The 16452-nt window shown below is 35.5% G+C and overlaps 1 protein-coding gene across 4 annotated transcripts in view; it reads left to right on the top strand.

Moving 5' to 3' along the window:
* The window catches only part of B3GALT1 (beta-1,3-galactosyltransferase 1), a 207379-nt gene that overhangs the window by 135412 nt on the left and 55515 nt on the right, over window positions 1-16452 (top strand). For all 4 annotated transcript variants that reach the window (XR_011337744.1, XM_069861171.1, XM_069861173.1 and 1 more), the window contains exon 4: window positions 9720-9824. The gene's annotated coding sequence lies outside the window, so the exon portion shown is untranslated. The remainder of the gene's footprint in view (window positions 1-9719; window positions 9825-16452) is intronic.

Below are 16452 nucleotides of genomic sequence, written 5' to 3'. Positions count from 1 at the left end.
GATCTTTAGGAAATCTATCATTCTCAATTTTGGCTGAATTTAACAACCAAAAACTGTGGTTAAAAATTTTTCAAGTATGCAATTAACAGTTAAAACAAGACAGACAATGTGATTCCATAAGACTCATCACTGATAGGGTAGATAAAAATTGAAGGCTGAATTCTGCTGCTGTGCATAATCATTGGGAAGGAATTTGAGGAAAAACTACGGGATCTGTTTTGTAAGCAGCAAAAACAATTTTATGTTGCCAAATGGGAAGGCAGAGTTTGTTAGGGAAGTATGTAATATTTGCACACTTATTAAAATGTATTACAATCTCTTTTTGTTGTAAATTAAAACTACACTTTTACATGTTACAGGGCTTAAAGTTTATATTTTAAAGCCCCAACAAAATAAAATTATAAAAAAATCTTTGCATTAATAAACAATATTAACTGGGAGCATCAGAGACTGACAAACCACTTTACAACAGTATCCTGAGTGTTAAGTCTAGGCTTATACTAAAATTGTCATCAAAGTCTCTGTTCAACTTCCCAGTTTGTTTAATAGATGAAGGATCTAGTTAAGATGATCCTAAGACAAGAACTAAAGAAATCATGGAATGTAAGAACTTGAGAAGTAGGAGTATTGCCAGTAAGGAAGCTGAGTGAGCAAAGCCCAGAGGTGGATTATGCTGCCAGTGGGAGATACAGGAGTAAGAGCAGGAATCAGGCGCTAAATAGCAGGGCTAATGAGCAAGTCACATGACAGGGATGTGGTACAGTAATATGCAATGTAAGTAAAAACAGAATAAACCTGCTGAGTGTCCTAGAGCAATCAGTACAATTTGCTCCCATACCAGATGGCAGGGCAGCTATCAGTCAGTCTAAGAGACCAGTCATCAGTCATGGTAGACCAGTTGTGGCCAGGTGGCTGGTTGTAGTTGAGTCTTGAATAAAGACACCACAAATATCCAGCTGTATTTACAAACATGTCTATTTTCCTGCACAAGTATAACACGAACACTTAAAATATGTTAAATACTGCTACAAACACTATGCAATAAGTGGCCTGATTAGACCATTGATATCATTGACTTGCCAAAGCTCTCAGCCCATTATTGCTTTCTGGTTTTTAGGCTTGCCTGCATTTCTGAGACAGAGTTTAATGAGAGCCACAACTTTCTCCTTATACCTAGATATATCGCTTGAAATAAGCAGCAGTTTATATGTGTAAAAGCAAGGGTACGTGGCTGTAAATAGTTTAGCTTATATGCCATAGCAGAAGTATCTGCAATGCCTGTGTGAACCCATCAGCACAGGGGTAGACAACATAGTGAAGAGAATAATGGTGTATTACGCTTCATCGGCAGCTGAAAACTCTGTCAATTGCCAGAAAAGGAAAAAAGCAACATGAGAAATACAGACAGGCAATAGTTATAAAGAGACAGATGTTTAATAGCAAGTGTATTAGAAAAAGAGGTATGAAAAACATTTGATACAGGTGAAAGATGTCAGCTTATTGCTTTTTATTTATAGACCTGCACGGATCTGTATAGTGCTGTGTCATACAAGAATTAAATTGGTGCAGATAGCTCAAGGAGTACAGACATGAAATCAGAATTGGCACGAGGGGAATATTAGAATAGACGAAATTATTGGCAAAAAGGAACTACTTTATCCTCGGTCATCACAATAAATATGCAAAGAATTATTCTGAAGGAATGTTAATGACCTTGCTAATGAGGTCCAGGCTCAGAGAAGAATTAGTGATAAGCAGATAAGCCTTCAGTAATAAAAGGTCTAAGACTACAAAATACATAATAACAAAAGCCATACCACGCCATAGACATATTGAAAGAAGAGCTCTGATATCCTAAGCAGAAATTATTTCATCTATGAACATTTTCTCAAAGACCAACATTTTCTACAAACTACTGAAAAGATACAACACAAACAGAATTGATTGTGAAGTCCAGAAGAAGCATCAGTTCATTATTGAAAGGACTGATTGAGAGCTAGATCTAGAATTATGGTCAGCTAGCATAAGTTTCTCAAATTCTGATGTAAAAATGTGAGTGCATTGTAATATTTATGACTACCCATCAGGAAGTGCCATTTGGTGTGCCACCACCAATGATCTTTATAGAAAGGAAGCAAGTTCTGTGAAGTTTGAAATAACAGAATGCATCTGATCAGTCCAGCACAAAGTTTCTGTGAGGTACATGTGTTGTACTATAAACTCCCATTCACATGAGAGAAGTCATAGCAGCAATGAAGTTAATGAACCCTCTTGGTTCATTACATACAAAAATACTTACTGCGGTTCTACCTTTAATATGAAATTAATGAACTGTTAGTTGTGTAAACGACTTTGAATTTAATTTCTGGTACTGTAGAAACAGCAACAGTGATTTCTTTTCATACATTTGAGATGTGTAAAGATTGGCAGCAAACACTAACTCTGCCAAAACTCCCCAAACTGTTTTTAATTACTTTTCCAAATTATTTTAAAATGAAGATTTAAGACCTTTCTTTTTAGTAACACATAGCAGAGCTTATTTTTATTTCAAGCACTGCAAAATAGTAATGGTTTATTACTTAGTACTTTAGAGGAGGATGAGTGTTCTTTATAACCCAAAATTATTTGGCTTTTTGAAAGACACTGATTCAGTTTCACAGAGGAACAAAATAATGTTTTAGATTGGATGCATGAGAGAATAAGAACTTGTTGAAAAACAGACAACTCAAGAGTATTTCTAATGGGAACTGTTTCAGCCAAAAAAAAAGAATAAAAATTGTTTTCTTATAGGACAAGGAGGTTTTTTATGTGTCTTTCTTCTTATGTTTAAGTGCTTGCTTTCTTTCTTTTAATGGAAGTGCTGTGGCTGAGAATGCATGTTTTGCCAGAACAGAGAGCAAAGCAGCAAGCTAAGTTACATACTCAATACAAACCTCATGCAATAATGATGAAATAAGTGTAAAATGACTGCAACCAAAGCAGGCGCTTTATGAAGTAGTCTTCTCTAAGTTCAGTATGTGTAGACAATATAGAGAAAATGGAAATGCATTAAAAAAACATGAAACAGTAGACTAGATTGGCCAAAACTTCTAATGAGGCTGTAAAATATTATGATAAGCCTCTATTTAAAATAGACATAGACTTTGTCATTCCAGTATAAAGCAGATAAAAACTTACCAAAACATCAGGGAACTTAATTACAAGTCAGCTTGGCATGGAATTACAATGCTCAAGGAACACAAGGAGCCAATTCTGAGCCCTTGGCCTACGATGAGAAGTTCTGTTGACTTCGGCACTGAGAAAAGTAACTCAAATAACTGTGGTCTGCAGGGTTGGACCTTAGTCATTATTTAATATAAACACAGTAGACCTTCAATTTAGTAAGGGTGGCATGAAGTATTTAACAAAGAGATCAAAAACCTGCTGCTGCTACTAACTAAAGAAGGAAACATTTTTATCTCAGGCAGCATACAGATGCCCTACTTACAATATATAGCAGTTATTACAAAATGAATGGATATTTATAGTCTAATTTATCATCCTTACATTGTCATATGCAGACAGACACACACAATACTCTTTATTAGATTAGCTTAGAAAAGCTTCAGGTATTTTTTTCCCCTAACTCTGAGGCCATATTTTAATAGGCATTTCGGAAAAGGTTTAAGGTTTAGAATTGAGTAAATTCCATTCAGCTTTGCAAGGATAAAATTTGCATAATAGGGCTGCAATTCAAGATCTTCTAGGAATAAAATTTCTCCTGATATATCTGACATTTCCAAATGGAAATACCATCAGAACAATCAACACTTGAGATTCAATTCTAGTTTTACAGAAACAGCTATAGAAAATAAGACTGTCAAAACATTTCATTCTAGAAAATGAAAGTTTTGAGCATAGCCAGTGGTTTCTAGTTCTTCATTGACACTTCATCAGTCTTTAGCTTAAAGTACAGCAAGTATGATTGTGGCTGTAACTGTTTTCCGTTTGCTTAAAAACATCAGTAGCAAAGCTTACTGAACCACTGTGGCTTGATAAAATGAATAGCAGAAGTCAAGCATTGCAATGTCTATTTTCTCATGCAAGGCCATTCAATGACACATGAACTTATACCTTTCCTTTTGGATGGAGTCGAGGGAATAAGGTAACACAGATGCCTGTGAAAGATAGCTGACACAAAACAAGTCATACACCAGGCATCATCGTCTGCAGTGATAAATTCTTTAGTGAGCTGGATGTCTGGGGGGAAAAGAGGGCTGACAAGAATAAATGTGTCCTAAACACGATCTTCAGCATTCTAGTGAGTTTCTTAGTTACACATCCCTCTCCTATTGCTCAGGAGGAGGATATATCATGACAGCGATTCAGCAGAACATTCATTATCACAAAATCAGGTTCCTTATGCAAGCTGATCTGCATAAGACATTCTAATTTGTAGCTGTACCCCGTATTTTGTATTTGCACCTGTCTTAGAAAGTTTTATAGATACAGATTTTAAAGTGTCCAAGGAATACCAACAATTATACTGCTAAAGTGATTGTCAAGAGTCAGAAGAAAGCATCAGAAATACAGAACTAGATATTTTTTAAATTATTTCATTTATAGGTGGTTTTATACTAACCGTATACAGACAAGAAGGTGCTTTGATTCCTGTTTCTATCACTTTAAATTATTAATAATCAACTGTTAGAGCTAAATATTCTAAAATTATATCTCCAAACTGCCCCATCCTATTTCTAATTATTTTGGATGCTTCCCCCACTTTCTCCTCTCCCCCTAAAAAGCTTCATGTTGCATGCTTTACTGAAAGTTTCCTGAGTGATCAATTAGTCCTGATTCTTATCATTAAGAAAAGACAAGAAAAGTTTAGTGACAACAGTTGAAAGAACTGTTAAATTAATATGGGCAAATAAGGACCTTCTAGTATACAGAAAGCATCCGTTTTCTTTATAGAAGATGAGATTCATATTCATGTCTAAACATTTTACAGACCTCTATACTTAGTTTGTTATACATACAGTAACATAAGCTCATGGCTAGAAGAACTAGAGCCATATATTTACTGTTTTGGGGTGCCACAGAAGAAAGTGGCATGAATTCCTGGGGCAGTTAGTGAGCAGCGGCTCTTATCCACAGTGCTCAGATCTAGCAGGAACAGATTTGCCGTGTTCTAACTGCATAGATACTTTTACCCAAACCCTCTGCATTTCTTATGGCAATTCAAAACATACAATTTTATTGATTTTACCACAACTCTTAAGGCATCTAGCTGGTTTGCTTGGGAAAGAAGCTTATGAGTCAACAGGGTGCATGAGGTACGGGAGATCATGAAATCAGAGTCTGAACAAAGAGAAGTCAAGACAGATTGACAGATAGGGATTATCTTGAGAAAACCTTTTTCTTGGTCCCAACCACTTTACACTTGCCCTTTCTTTGTTTCCTTGCTATGTACTCTAGTTTTTTGCTATCCTATTTATTAAAGTTTTATTTTTAATAATCATTGTTGTCTCTCAAATTTTTAAATTACTTCATACCCTCATTTGCCCTTTTTTTCATCATATTCCTTGCTATATTTTTCCTGTTGGCCTGTGTTTAATTTTCATGGCGTGGTTCTAACCACCTCCCTCAGCTCAAGCCTTCAAGCCTTTGCCAACTGATTGAAACTGGCTTGAAAACGTTAAAGCCTGCCTCAAGTCTTTACTCTTCTTCCTTCCCCCTCAAAAAGCAGAGGTTGTAATTTCATTGAGAACAATCAGTGTCAAGAGGGGAGGTGCTTGCTCAGGGCTTTTTTTATTTTAAATATTTTGGAATAAGTAACTAATAGTAGGTGGAATCTCCATAGATACAAGTAGAAATGGTGTTAACAACCACCAGTTACACTAAACGTTCAGTTTCTTTTTTTAATCTACTACATAACAGTCAAACAGCAAAGCTGAACTCAAAGTTCTTACTAATCACGAATCTAATCTTTGAAATTAAGTAGAGACATATTCAGAACAATGTAGCATCATTTTTGTGCAGAAAGATGAATAATATTTTTTCTATACTACACTATCTAGTATTCTCTAATTCCTTAACATCAGTAAAAGCACTAGGGCTTTCTGACTGCTGGCTAGCATGGTTCTGCCAGGGATGATGGCTGAAACACAGTGCTCTCACCATAGTCAGTCACACCTGGATTGAGGCACATAAAGTTGAGGTGGGAATCCTGAACTCCCGGGCCCTCCAAACTCTTCCTGGCATAATTTTTTGGCTAATTATATAGGTTATACTATTGTCTTCATAATCCACTCTCTCATTTGTAGTCATTTACGTTATTGAAATGAAACTAGATCGGAGTAACTAATCTGAAAGTTTTTGCATTATATGTAATAGCAATACCCACAGCTTGAACATAAGATTCTAATTTCGTATACAGAATGGAAGCTGCTCTTTGATGGATCTTAGGTTCTAGACTATTAGACTAATTCATGCATCTAACATATACATGGAGAACAGAATATACTTGTTTCAACTTGCGGCTTAGATGAGGAAGCTCAATACATTTACAAATGATTGTAATGATGCACTGATGGGCTGACAATGATACAGAAAGAAACAATTCCTTGGCAAGAGTAATTTCCTATGTGGGAATCTTGCTGGATACCCAGCTCTTGACAGATGTCCCAAAAGCAACAACTATACCAGACATCTATTACTCTTTGTACTTGTACAGAAGATTGCAGCCTTTCTTTTGACATATATGCCCCATAGATGTTTCATAGTCATCTTATAATACCTTAATAAGCTAATACATATGGACCAAGCAAAACACTAGAACCAAATCCAGAGGGATGATAGCCTAAGGAAGCATTTAGACTGGCCTATCGTCTTTTGAAGTGGAGAGGAAAAAGACCAAGCACTTGAGATCTGATCAGTTCAGAGAAATTTCGTCTTTGCTGCAACTTAGATTAGCCTTAGCACTTGGGTAACAGTCTTCAGCGCATAATAGCTGGGGACTGCCAGGAGATCTTTAACAAAGACCCCTCTTCTCTGCAATGCATACACGTTCTTTCTCTCTCCCCATCAGGGCAAGAAGTCCCAAATTCAGTGATCATTGAGAGCCTTGTACAAGATTGCTCTCTTCTCTAAAAGCATTCCTCTGGGGAATTAAAAGCGATCAAGCAGTTTGACAAAGGGCAAACTCAGTCTGGGCTGAATACAAATCAAATATATCAACGAAGTTGCACATCACTTAGACTTACTGATAAGTGCTGACAGCAGTGTGGCCTGTTCCCTTTCCTTGGACTACCTTCTCTTTGAGTCTAACTTGTATAGATCAAAATAATTATACTGCTTTGTACTGGTATTAAGATGTTCTTCACTACACTCTGCCAGGTTTCAATGTGCTGAAGGGTTGTCTCTTAGGGCAGACTTATTAGTGGCCATTACTTTCAAAAAGGATTTAAGAATGCCTATTTTCTGTATTGCAAGCTTATTTGTTTTCAAAAGAATTGTAGAGGTAGACAATAAATTCCAGTCTGAGTTTAATTTCCAGAGCAGTTCTATGCTTTCAAAATGATTAAATCATAACTCCTTTCCATCTTTAAACTACAAAAGTTTGGGAGTTCTTCACTGTTTTGACCATGGTTGAGATTTTATACTGTACCTTTCAGATAGATGTCTTAACAAAGCTATATAGTTTTATCTTCTTGCTACTTAAAGGAAATATGATTTTGTATCCATTTTCTTCCAAACTCAGACTGGAAAAGGAGTGATTGATGAAGGAGGAAAGAGGCTCAATGACTACAGAGATACCGATTTTTTTAAGAAATCTTACTGAAAAAAAAAATGACAATTATATTAATATTTCTACAACTCAGAAAAAAAATTAAAACTAGTGTATTTGTATCTGCATAAATAGAGCCATTCTGAAACCAGATTCAAATAGCTAATGCTTTCTAACTGAAGAAAATCAAACAATGATTTATCTTCCACTGCAGTTATGAAACCACCAAACCACCTTCCTTCCTATTTATTCCACCACATTCCTTCTGATCTATTTGCCTGATTTGTAAGCTACACCCCAATACGAGAGAGATTTTTTGAAGGTGGGAGGAGCAGATGATGAGCTTCAAATTGGACATGGTTATGGCTGAATACTGCAACCCAGCCTCTTGTGCTCTCGATAGTCAGCACTGCAATACTCAACTTGAATGAGATAATGTAGGGAAGGTAATCTACAATCAGCTAATAATGTTTAAAAATTCAGGTTTTGCCACATCAAGCTCTAAATTGCATTTAATAAGTAGAGGGATAAAGTGTAACCTATCTTTTTTCATATGAAGAAAAAACACTGTATTTCATTTAAGTCTTATAATAAAAGTAAGGAGCTGAACCCCTTAAATTATTATTTTTAATTAGAAAATTACTTTGAAAAAATGAAGAAAATAGTGACATTTTAAATCAAACTATTCATAGGAAAATTTAAAAGGAACTGGGATAGGATCTGAGAGAAAACCAAATCCAAGACATTTCAGTTACAGACTCTTTGCTGCACCAAAATACAGTGGCTCTGTGCAAGAAAACTTCCTGATATAAATTCAACAAGAATGAGAGCAATTACATACTCTGACCTATATTTCTTCATCTCTCAAATATTTTGGATACAAGAATTATTTCTATTTGTATTCTACAATTTTGAAAGTCTGCGAATTACGAGATATTCTAAAATAAATGTAAATTGTCTGGACTACCACTATCCACTTTCTAATGGACAGGTGTTCATATAAAAATTCAACACCATCAGCAACAAGCTGGCAATTAGTGATGGGGTGAGGGGTGTTAAGAAATTATTTGGCTCACAGCAGAACTTCCTATTTAATCACAGGTATGTTCAAATTAAGTCAAGGTCCTGTATGTGACAGAGCAGCTGTGCCATGTGGCAGATAAAGACTGCTGGTGTGTATACATGTATATAGTAAATGCGCTTTAATTTTCTATTCTACTATTTGTGTCTTGCTATTCAAGGCTGCTGCAGGAGAGAAAGTGGCCTCCTACGGTCTCAGCCTTTACTTTGGGCTCCCCAGTTTCAGCTCCTTCCCAGCTGCTTGAAGCCTTTGTGGTGCAGCATCTCTCCAACACTCACTGCATCGCTTGAGTAGCCCACCTCTGGTCTACAAGGAAAGCTTTACAGCTGTCCAATATGGCAGAACAACCAATCAATCTACCTCCCACTGAATAAGAGAGACATTTAAAACTCCCCAAGAGAATGAAATGACTGGACTAGGTGTGAGGTTCTTAGTGCAGAAAATTTTACTCTCAGATGTAACCCATCTAGAACCCTTACTAACCACTACAAATATATGCTTTCAATATAAGGAGGTTTTGGGCTCTGTAATACTTTTGCTTCAGTAAATGAAAATAAATTGATTTATGGCAGTTAATGCACAGGTACTGAAAATGGTGGCTGTAATTTTTTGGTACCCATCTGTCTTCCTCGTACTCCATCTGTTTCCTTCATTCATCGCACTGGAATGCTGCTTCATGAAATGAAATCCAAACCCTTTCGTGTAGCACAGTGTAAGTTACCTAGTTACCCAGCTGAAAGACATTTTCAAAATAAATCACTCTCCTTGTACTCTGTAAAAGGCAACAGACATTGAATTTGTTGTTAATATACATCTGAGCTATCCTTTCAACAAAATATACAACTGTCAGTAAATTTCCTCTAATTTCAGATTGTTGACTTCAAAATAATACCATAAAGGCTCATCATTTTAATCAATTACTGATTGCACCTTGGGGACTGTCCACTGATTCCACTTGATGCTGCTTTTAAAATGGTAAGTATCTACATAATTGAGTGATATTATAAACTGGTTCAGATTTTTATAGCTAATACAGCTTTGTAAATACATGATATTGCATGATTTCTTTGGATAGTGTAGCTTTTATTAAATTGTGTTGACTGACCTTTCATTCTACAACACTTCTTTAGCCTGTTAATGATTAAAGATTTTGATTTGAGTCTTTACACTAAATATAAGTGTTTAAAAAGAAAAAGAAAACCTAAGAAATCCCTCCCTTCATTGCAGTTCAAGTTAAAAGATACACTCTAAATGTTGAAATTAATTTTCTGAGAAATTTTTCATAGCACATATACAAAAGCCACTACTGTAAACATTTGTTCTTTGGGATAATATAAACAAAGAATACTTTAATTATTATCTGATCTTTAGGGCAATGTGGTAAGCAAGGTCATTCCAAAGTCAAGAAGGAGGGTAGGTGTTGCTCTATGAACGAGCTCACACTTTTAAGTTTCTCAGTAGTCATGGTGTCTTTCTTTTCTCTACTAACACAGTATCTACAATACCTACATGCCCTGAATATTTTGTTTTATGCGTTTACCACTTCACTATTAGCATCATATTAAAAGGGAATAGTTGCATTTTATTTGCAGCTACAAAGACTTTTGACTGGTACTTCATTTACACAGAATAGAATATGTAAGAGTACTGACACACAAAATACAGTTTGCAGGAACATGTATTTAAGTGCACAAATTTGTGGACTAGGGTCATTGTTTTTTTTCAATCCCACATGTTATTTTACCAAAATTTCAGTAGCATAACTGCTTGTAAGAATTTTATTGAGTCAAAAGCAGTAAATTACCTAACCTCTTGAGATATAGAAGGAATGTTTACAATATAAGGGAATATAAAATTATGTAGTAAGAACTTAAGTTGGAAAGTAATTGTTTTTCCAAGATGAAAAATGAAAACAAGTGGTGGTAATAGCACTTTGTAAAATAGAACTTTTGTGTTAGAAATCCATTATAGTGATATAGGGGACTGAAAACAATAAGGATTACAATTCTTTAAATCTTTATGTGTACACTTAAAAACATATACCCCAATTCTTCTTTCTATGCCAGAGTTTGAAGTACTTACGAATGAAAGCAAAAAACCCGAACTGCTGGAATTAATCATACAGAAAAGAAATAGTCCATAAACCTCCCATGGTCTTTTTAAAAGCATTAAGAATAAAGTATTTGCATAAAGTTAAAGTAAGAAAACATATATGTGAGAAAATATGCATCTTTTTGACTTCTGAGAGCTACTTTTCTTGATCTACTCTATAAATAGAAACTAATTATGGAGAGACTAAAAACAAGACAATGCCCTAGAAAATAAGAGACTGCCTTTTTTAAATATACTCAAATAGCGTGAGTAAATCTGTATCATACACAACCATTAAACACATTTGAATTATAAATCTTTTTTGGTCTAGTCTTTACCCTTTTACTAGCAATGGTTAAACTTCCACTAAGTCCATTCAAAGAAGAGTCTGCTGTGATGCATTCTTTCTCTAGTAGTATTTTCTGGCCTACAGAGTATCAATATTAACTGTGAATGCCAGAAGAACTGTACAAGCTCTAGTGAAAAAAGCTATTCAGTCCTCTAAATGAATGCCTGAGCTCTGACTTTTAAGTGAAGACAGAGATCAGCAAGTCAGCTGTAGTTCATATTGCTTTCTTACTCATAATCAAAAAGCAGAGGGTTGAGGAGAGCTTAGTAACATAGTCTGTTCCTTCCCAGGAATTTGATCTAAGTTTTCTTTTAAAATAACTTTATTCTCCTGCTTAGGTTATAAATATAACTTCAGAAACAAGTATGATCCAAGGCTAAATTCCAAACCCCAAAGCTGGCACAATAGAGTGGTTTGCGGTGCGATTGAAATTTCAAATTAATATGCTGAGTCAGTCCTGTCAAGGTGTGTGTTAGGGCTTCTCAGTCTCAAAGAGCACCTCAGCTGCTGGTTTTGGACAGTAATGTTTCCTAGATTCACTGCAGAAATGCGTATCAACCTGGAGAACACCATTAAAGGAACCTGGAGAACACCATTAAAGGGACTGAAAAGGAACCAAGTGGGAAGTTACCTTCCTCAGGAGCTGGGGCAGGAGGTGGCTGAATGGAGCCATGTAGCTCAGTCAACTTAGAAGTTGTATGCTGGATTTCAAAAAATTGATACAACCATGGCTTTTATTTTTAGACATCTGCACTAACAGAAGGGAGATTAAGATGCCAGAAATGATTATCCTTCGCAAGCAGAGTTACTCAGGAATCCGATCAGTATGACTGCAGATACTTGAACACATTGATTCACCAGGATACAGCACTGATCTACAATTCACATAGTTTTAGCACCATGCAACAACCCAGCCCCAGCAGTCAAGAAAATTTGTCCCATTAGAACAGTGTGCAAACTGACAATCTGCTATGCTATGTCACAAAATCATCATGGGAGGAAATATCTTTAGGTTTGCCTTAACCTACCATCTGTCCACGGAAGAAGTCAAAACTGTATTGATTTACACACAACATTTTGCCAGCCAGTAGCAGCCATTAAGCCTTATTTCTTTCCCCACCCTTTACCTTAAAAGGGACTAGTCTGTATCCCTTCAGTCATGACATATCCATTTTCTGTGACATAAATAAACCAAAGCAAACTGGATATGTATCAGTATACAAAAAAGCACAGTCTCGGGTGGAATACACAACCCAGTGCACACACTCTCTATTTGCACTACCCTGAAATGCAAAATATTTGCACAAATATAGGGAATGCTCAATGGCAGCATGAGGCAACACTTGTAGCCCAGACCAGTCCTAGTCTGTGCCTTCAGAGTCCTATTTCAAACCAGCTGGACATTAAATTAAATAGCATTTACTTGTGTTTCAAAGAAATTACATATTCTTAATTCTAACTTCCTTTTTCAGAGTGCAACAACATTTTAATCTATCCTAAAGTGAGGACAAAATGAATCGTGTAAGTCTAAGTGGATGCATTGGGCATTCTAAATGAGGAATGAGCATAATCATTTAAAGCAAAAGCAATCAGATGCATTGGGCATTCTAAATGAGGAATGAGCATAATCATTTAAAGCAAAAGCAATCAGATCACAAGAAATATATTTAAATAGTTACAGCAGCAATTATTCCATTTCCAGCTACTTAAGACTATAAGACCATAACCTGAAAATTTAGTCAATGACTTTTGGTTTGTAGACAAAAGCTAAACTTTGTCATTTCAGCTTTCCATGGTTAACTGATCAGAACATGCTTTTCATTCATTCTGGGTTTTTTTAGATTTTATTGTTAATGCAGAAAATCTGCTTAATACTGAAGGCTGAAAGTGCGGTGTCAAATAAATGGAACTTAATATCAAAATAACAGGGCCTGTTGCACTTTTCAGTAATTTTTCATAATTAATCAACTGAAAACTTCACTTTTGAATTTTAATTCAAATAACAACAAATTAACAAATAACTTCATTAACACAAAATTATGATTGCCTGTGGTGTTTCATGTCCCTCCAGAAGACTGACTTCAAAAACATACAAACTTTGGAGGGGAGGGTGGCAAGAAGGAAACACACTGGAACAACCTCACCTTGCATTACTGAAAGCAAAATTCCCTGTACAAACTCAAATTGAATGGATTCTTGAAGGTAAGAATAGAGCAAGTTGTGGGAACTGGAGGAATCTGGCAAAGGAAAAAGGGAGAATCCTCAAGGCAGCAGATAGAATGAAACAACTATCTGCATTAATTTAAAGAAAAAAAAAGGAAGATGTTGATAATGTGTTCACATAACCTTTTGAAAGAGAGGGAAATATATTGGAAGGATTAAATAGGATTTATCAATCATCAGAGGGATATACCTCTTTCTTGTCTCTCTTCCCAACTTCTCCATCACCAAGTTCAACATTATCAGTATAACATTTTTAATGTTCTCACATAAAGTTATGAATAGCAGTCATGATGCCATGGCTGAAGTTCTCGGCTCTGCCTGGTTCTCTCTGCTACTAAATAATCTATGTAATCAATGTATTAAAGAATAAAACCAATACAGTTTTAATGATGGCAATCTGAGGAGCTACACTAAAATTACAGTTAATTATGTATGTGCTAGGTTTAGCCCTCTGCAGAAGATGCAGGCTTGGCATGAAATCACTCTTCAGCTTGATAGGTACTTAAGAAGAAACTGCACTGATGTTCAGCTCACGGTAATGGTGATATCCACATTGCAAAGCAAAGAGATGAAATTTCATTTTACTCAAGCTTCATATCTCACAGAAAGAAATAGCATTTGCTTGTTTTATTTATACAACTTTAAAGACTGACGTAAGTACATAGATACATACAAAAAGGAGCACCAAACACAGTTTTGTTATATGCTACAGGAGAACTGCAGAAGAAACGTGTGAAGGAGAATCATACATAGGTCTAGTCCTTAATAATGTTAATCTTGCGTATTTGTCCATGATAAACACTGAAGGTATGCCAAAACACACCTGCTAGTAGCCAGTCTAGTACTTGCTTTATTTTGCCAAAGCATTTATGAGTAAATCACTGCCACTTGGTAGGTCACACAAGAAATTTTATGTCTTCCGGTCAGGCTACTGCAGCCACATATTTTCTATTTTTGCATTAATCCTTTGCCTGTTCACTTTGTGCCTTCCTTTCAGTCTCTGTACAGGTTTTGGCAGGGATATAGCTAGTTTTCTTCATAGCAGCTCATATGGTGCTACGTTTTGGACTTGTGACTGGAACAGAGTTGGTACAATGTTTTAGCTATTGCTGAACAGTGTTTGCACAGCATCAAGGTCTTCTCTGTTCCTCATGCTGACCCACCACCGAGCAAGCTTGGGATGCACAAGAAGGGATATCCAGAGGGATGCCCCATACCTTATTAAATTGTGCTCTGCAACAAAGCTGATGGAAAGAAGGTGGAAGTTGGGATATTTGGACTCCTGGCATCTGTTTTCCCAATTAACTGTTACGCACAATGATGCCCTAATTTCCTGGAAATGGATAAATAACCTTATACCAGGCTTTAGACACAACTGACACAAAATGCCTAGTTACTTTAATTAATAGCAAAATAGCAATGTATCCCTTTATTTCCCTCTTTGCATCTCTTTTCTCTTCAGTTATTAGCGGTAAACTGACTGTGTTTACTAAGAGCTAGAACAAAAAGAATACAAATGTCAGGCTTTTACAAGGCCACAAAATATTTGTGTTTAACTCTGGTAAGTTTGTGTAGAGGAAAAGTACCATGAATGGAAGAGGTCTGCATTGAATCATCTGTCTAATTTTATTAGTATTTCTTTTACACTTCTGCTTTATTTCATTCCTACTGATCACATTATGTAATTAGTTTTGTTTTACAAGTTTATTGAAATACAGTTCTGTAGCCAGGAGTATTAGTCATGTTCCTTTTATCTGTCCCTAACAAAACAAAAGACATTCACTGACGCAGATGAATCTTCCTTTAAATTCCATCCTAAGAGACATAAGCTAATCCAGTGCACCGATATATAAGAAAAAATCGGTTTAGATTTACATATACAATAAAAATCCTCTCAAATAATATTTCATATGGAGACCAAACCAAAATGAAAAATAAATTACATTACAAACTTTGACAAAGAAATACGATGGTTAAAATTGCATAAGCCTAAGTAGGTCAGAAATCCCACTGACTTCCATATGAAGTGGTGGGGGTTTGCACTTGTCTTCTCTCTGAAAACATACATCCATGTGAGATAAAGTTTTGCAAAATGTTTTTTGATTTTCTAACTTTATTTTCATAAGGTCTTACTAATTTTCTGTCTAAAAGATTGTTCTAGAATATCAGGAAAATACGTGCAAAAATGATACATTCTTTTCTTGAACTTATTGCATTTACAAATGTGGTATTAGAGAATAACAGACTGAAAAACGTTTTCCTGTTAGAAGTGCATTAGAGATGTAATCTTAGATTTTGCTAATACATTGAGAGTTAAGCTCAGGAAAAGATGCATTATTGATTGCAAAATTTAAACAGAAAAGTTAACAGCCATATCTAATATTGGAATTTTCATTAAGCCACTGTAAGAACTCTAGAATGCATCTTTGTAGATGGCCTGACTGTCTTCTATAATGACATAATTTGCAGAGCAGACTCATTTTATGAATTATTAAAATACTGAAGCAAAAAGAGGTTGGGAAAGAGGTAGCAAATGTTTTATACTTCTGTCAATTTATTTTTCCTCCAGGAGTAAAAAATGTTTCACAAAAGGGATTTAAATCTTTGAAAAATAACATACGGCAGTAAAAAACAATCTCTCCCATGTAAAATACTATATAAATGTCACTTCTTCAGAAGTAAAGCAAGCAAGACAACTAGACAACACATCTGGCACAATGTCAGTATAGAATATTGAGGGGAAAAGAGATAAAGGAAAGTTACATTTTGAAATTATATTACCATCACAGAAAAGAAGGGTAGATTTTTACCTGATACCACTAACTCCCAAAGAACACTAATCCCATTTATCAACCAAAAATAACATTTACTCCTTCAAAAGCAATATGAGAAATGAATCTTTGTGCTATCTATATAGAGGTCACAGCCTGGCTAAAACTT

The sequence above is a fragment of the Phaenicophaeus curvirostris genome, chromosome 7, assembly GCF_032191515.1.
Source record: "Phaenicophaeus curvirostris isolate KB17595 chromosome 7, BPBGC_Pcur_1.0, whole genome shotgun sequence".
NCBI classification, from domain to species: Eukaryota; Metazoa; Chordata; class Aves; order Cuculiformes; family Cuculidae; genus Phaenicophaeus; species Phaenicophaeus curvirostris.
Note: the sequence above shows the minus strand (reverse complement) of the source record. Positions and strands in the feature narration are given on the sequence as shown.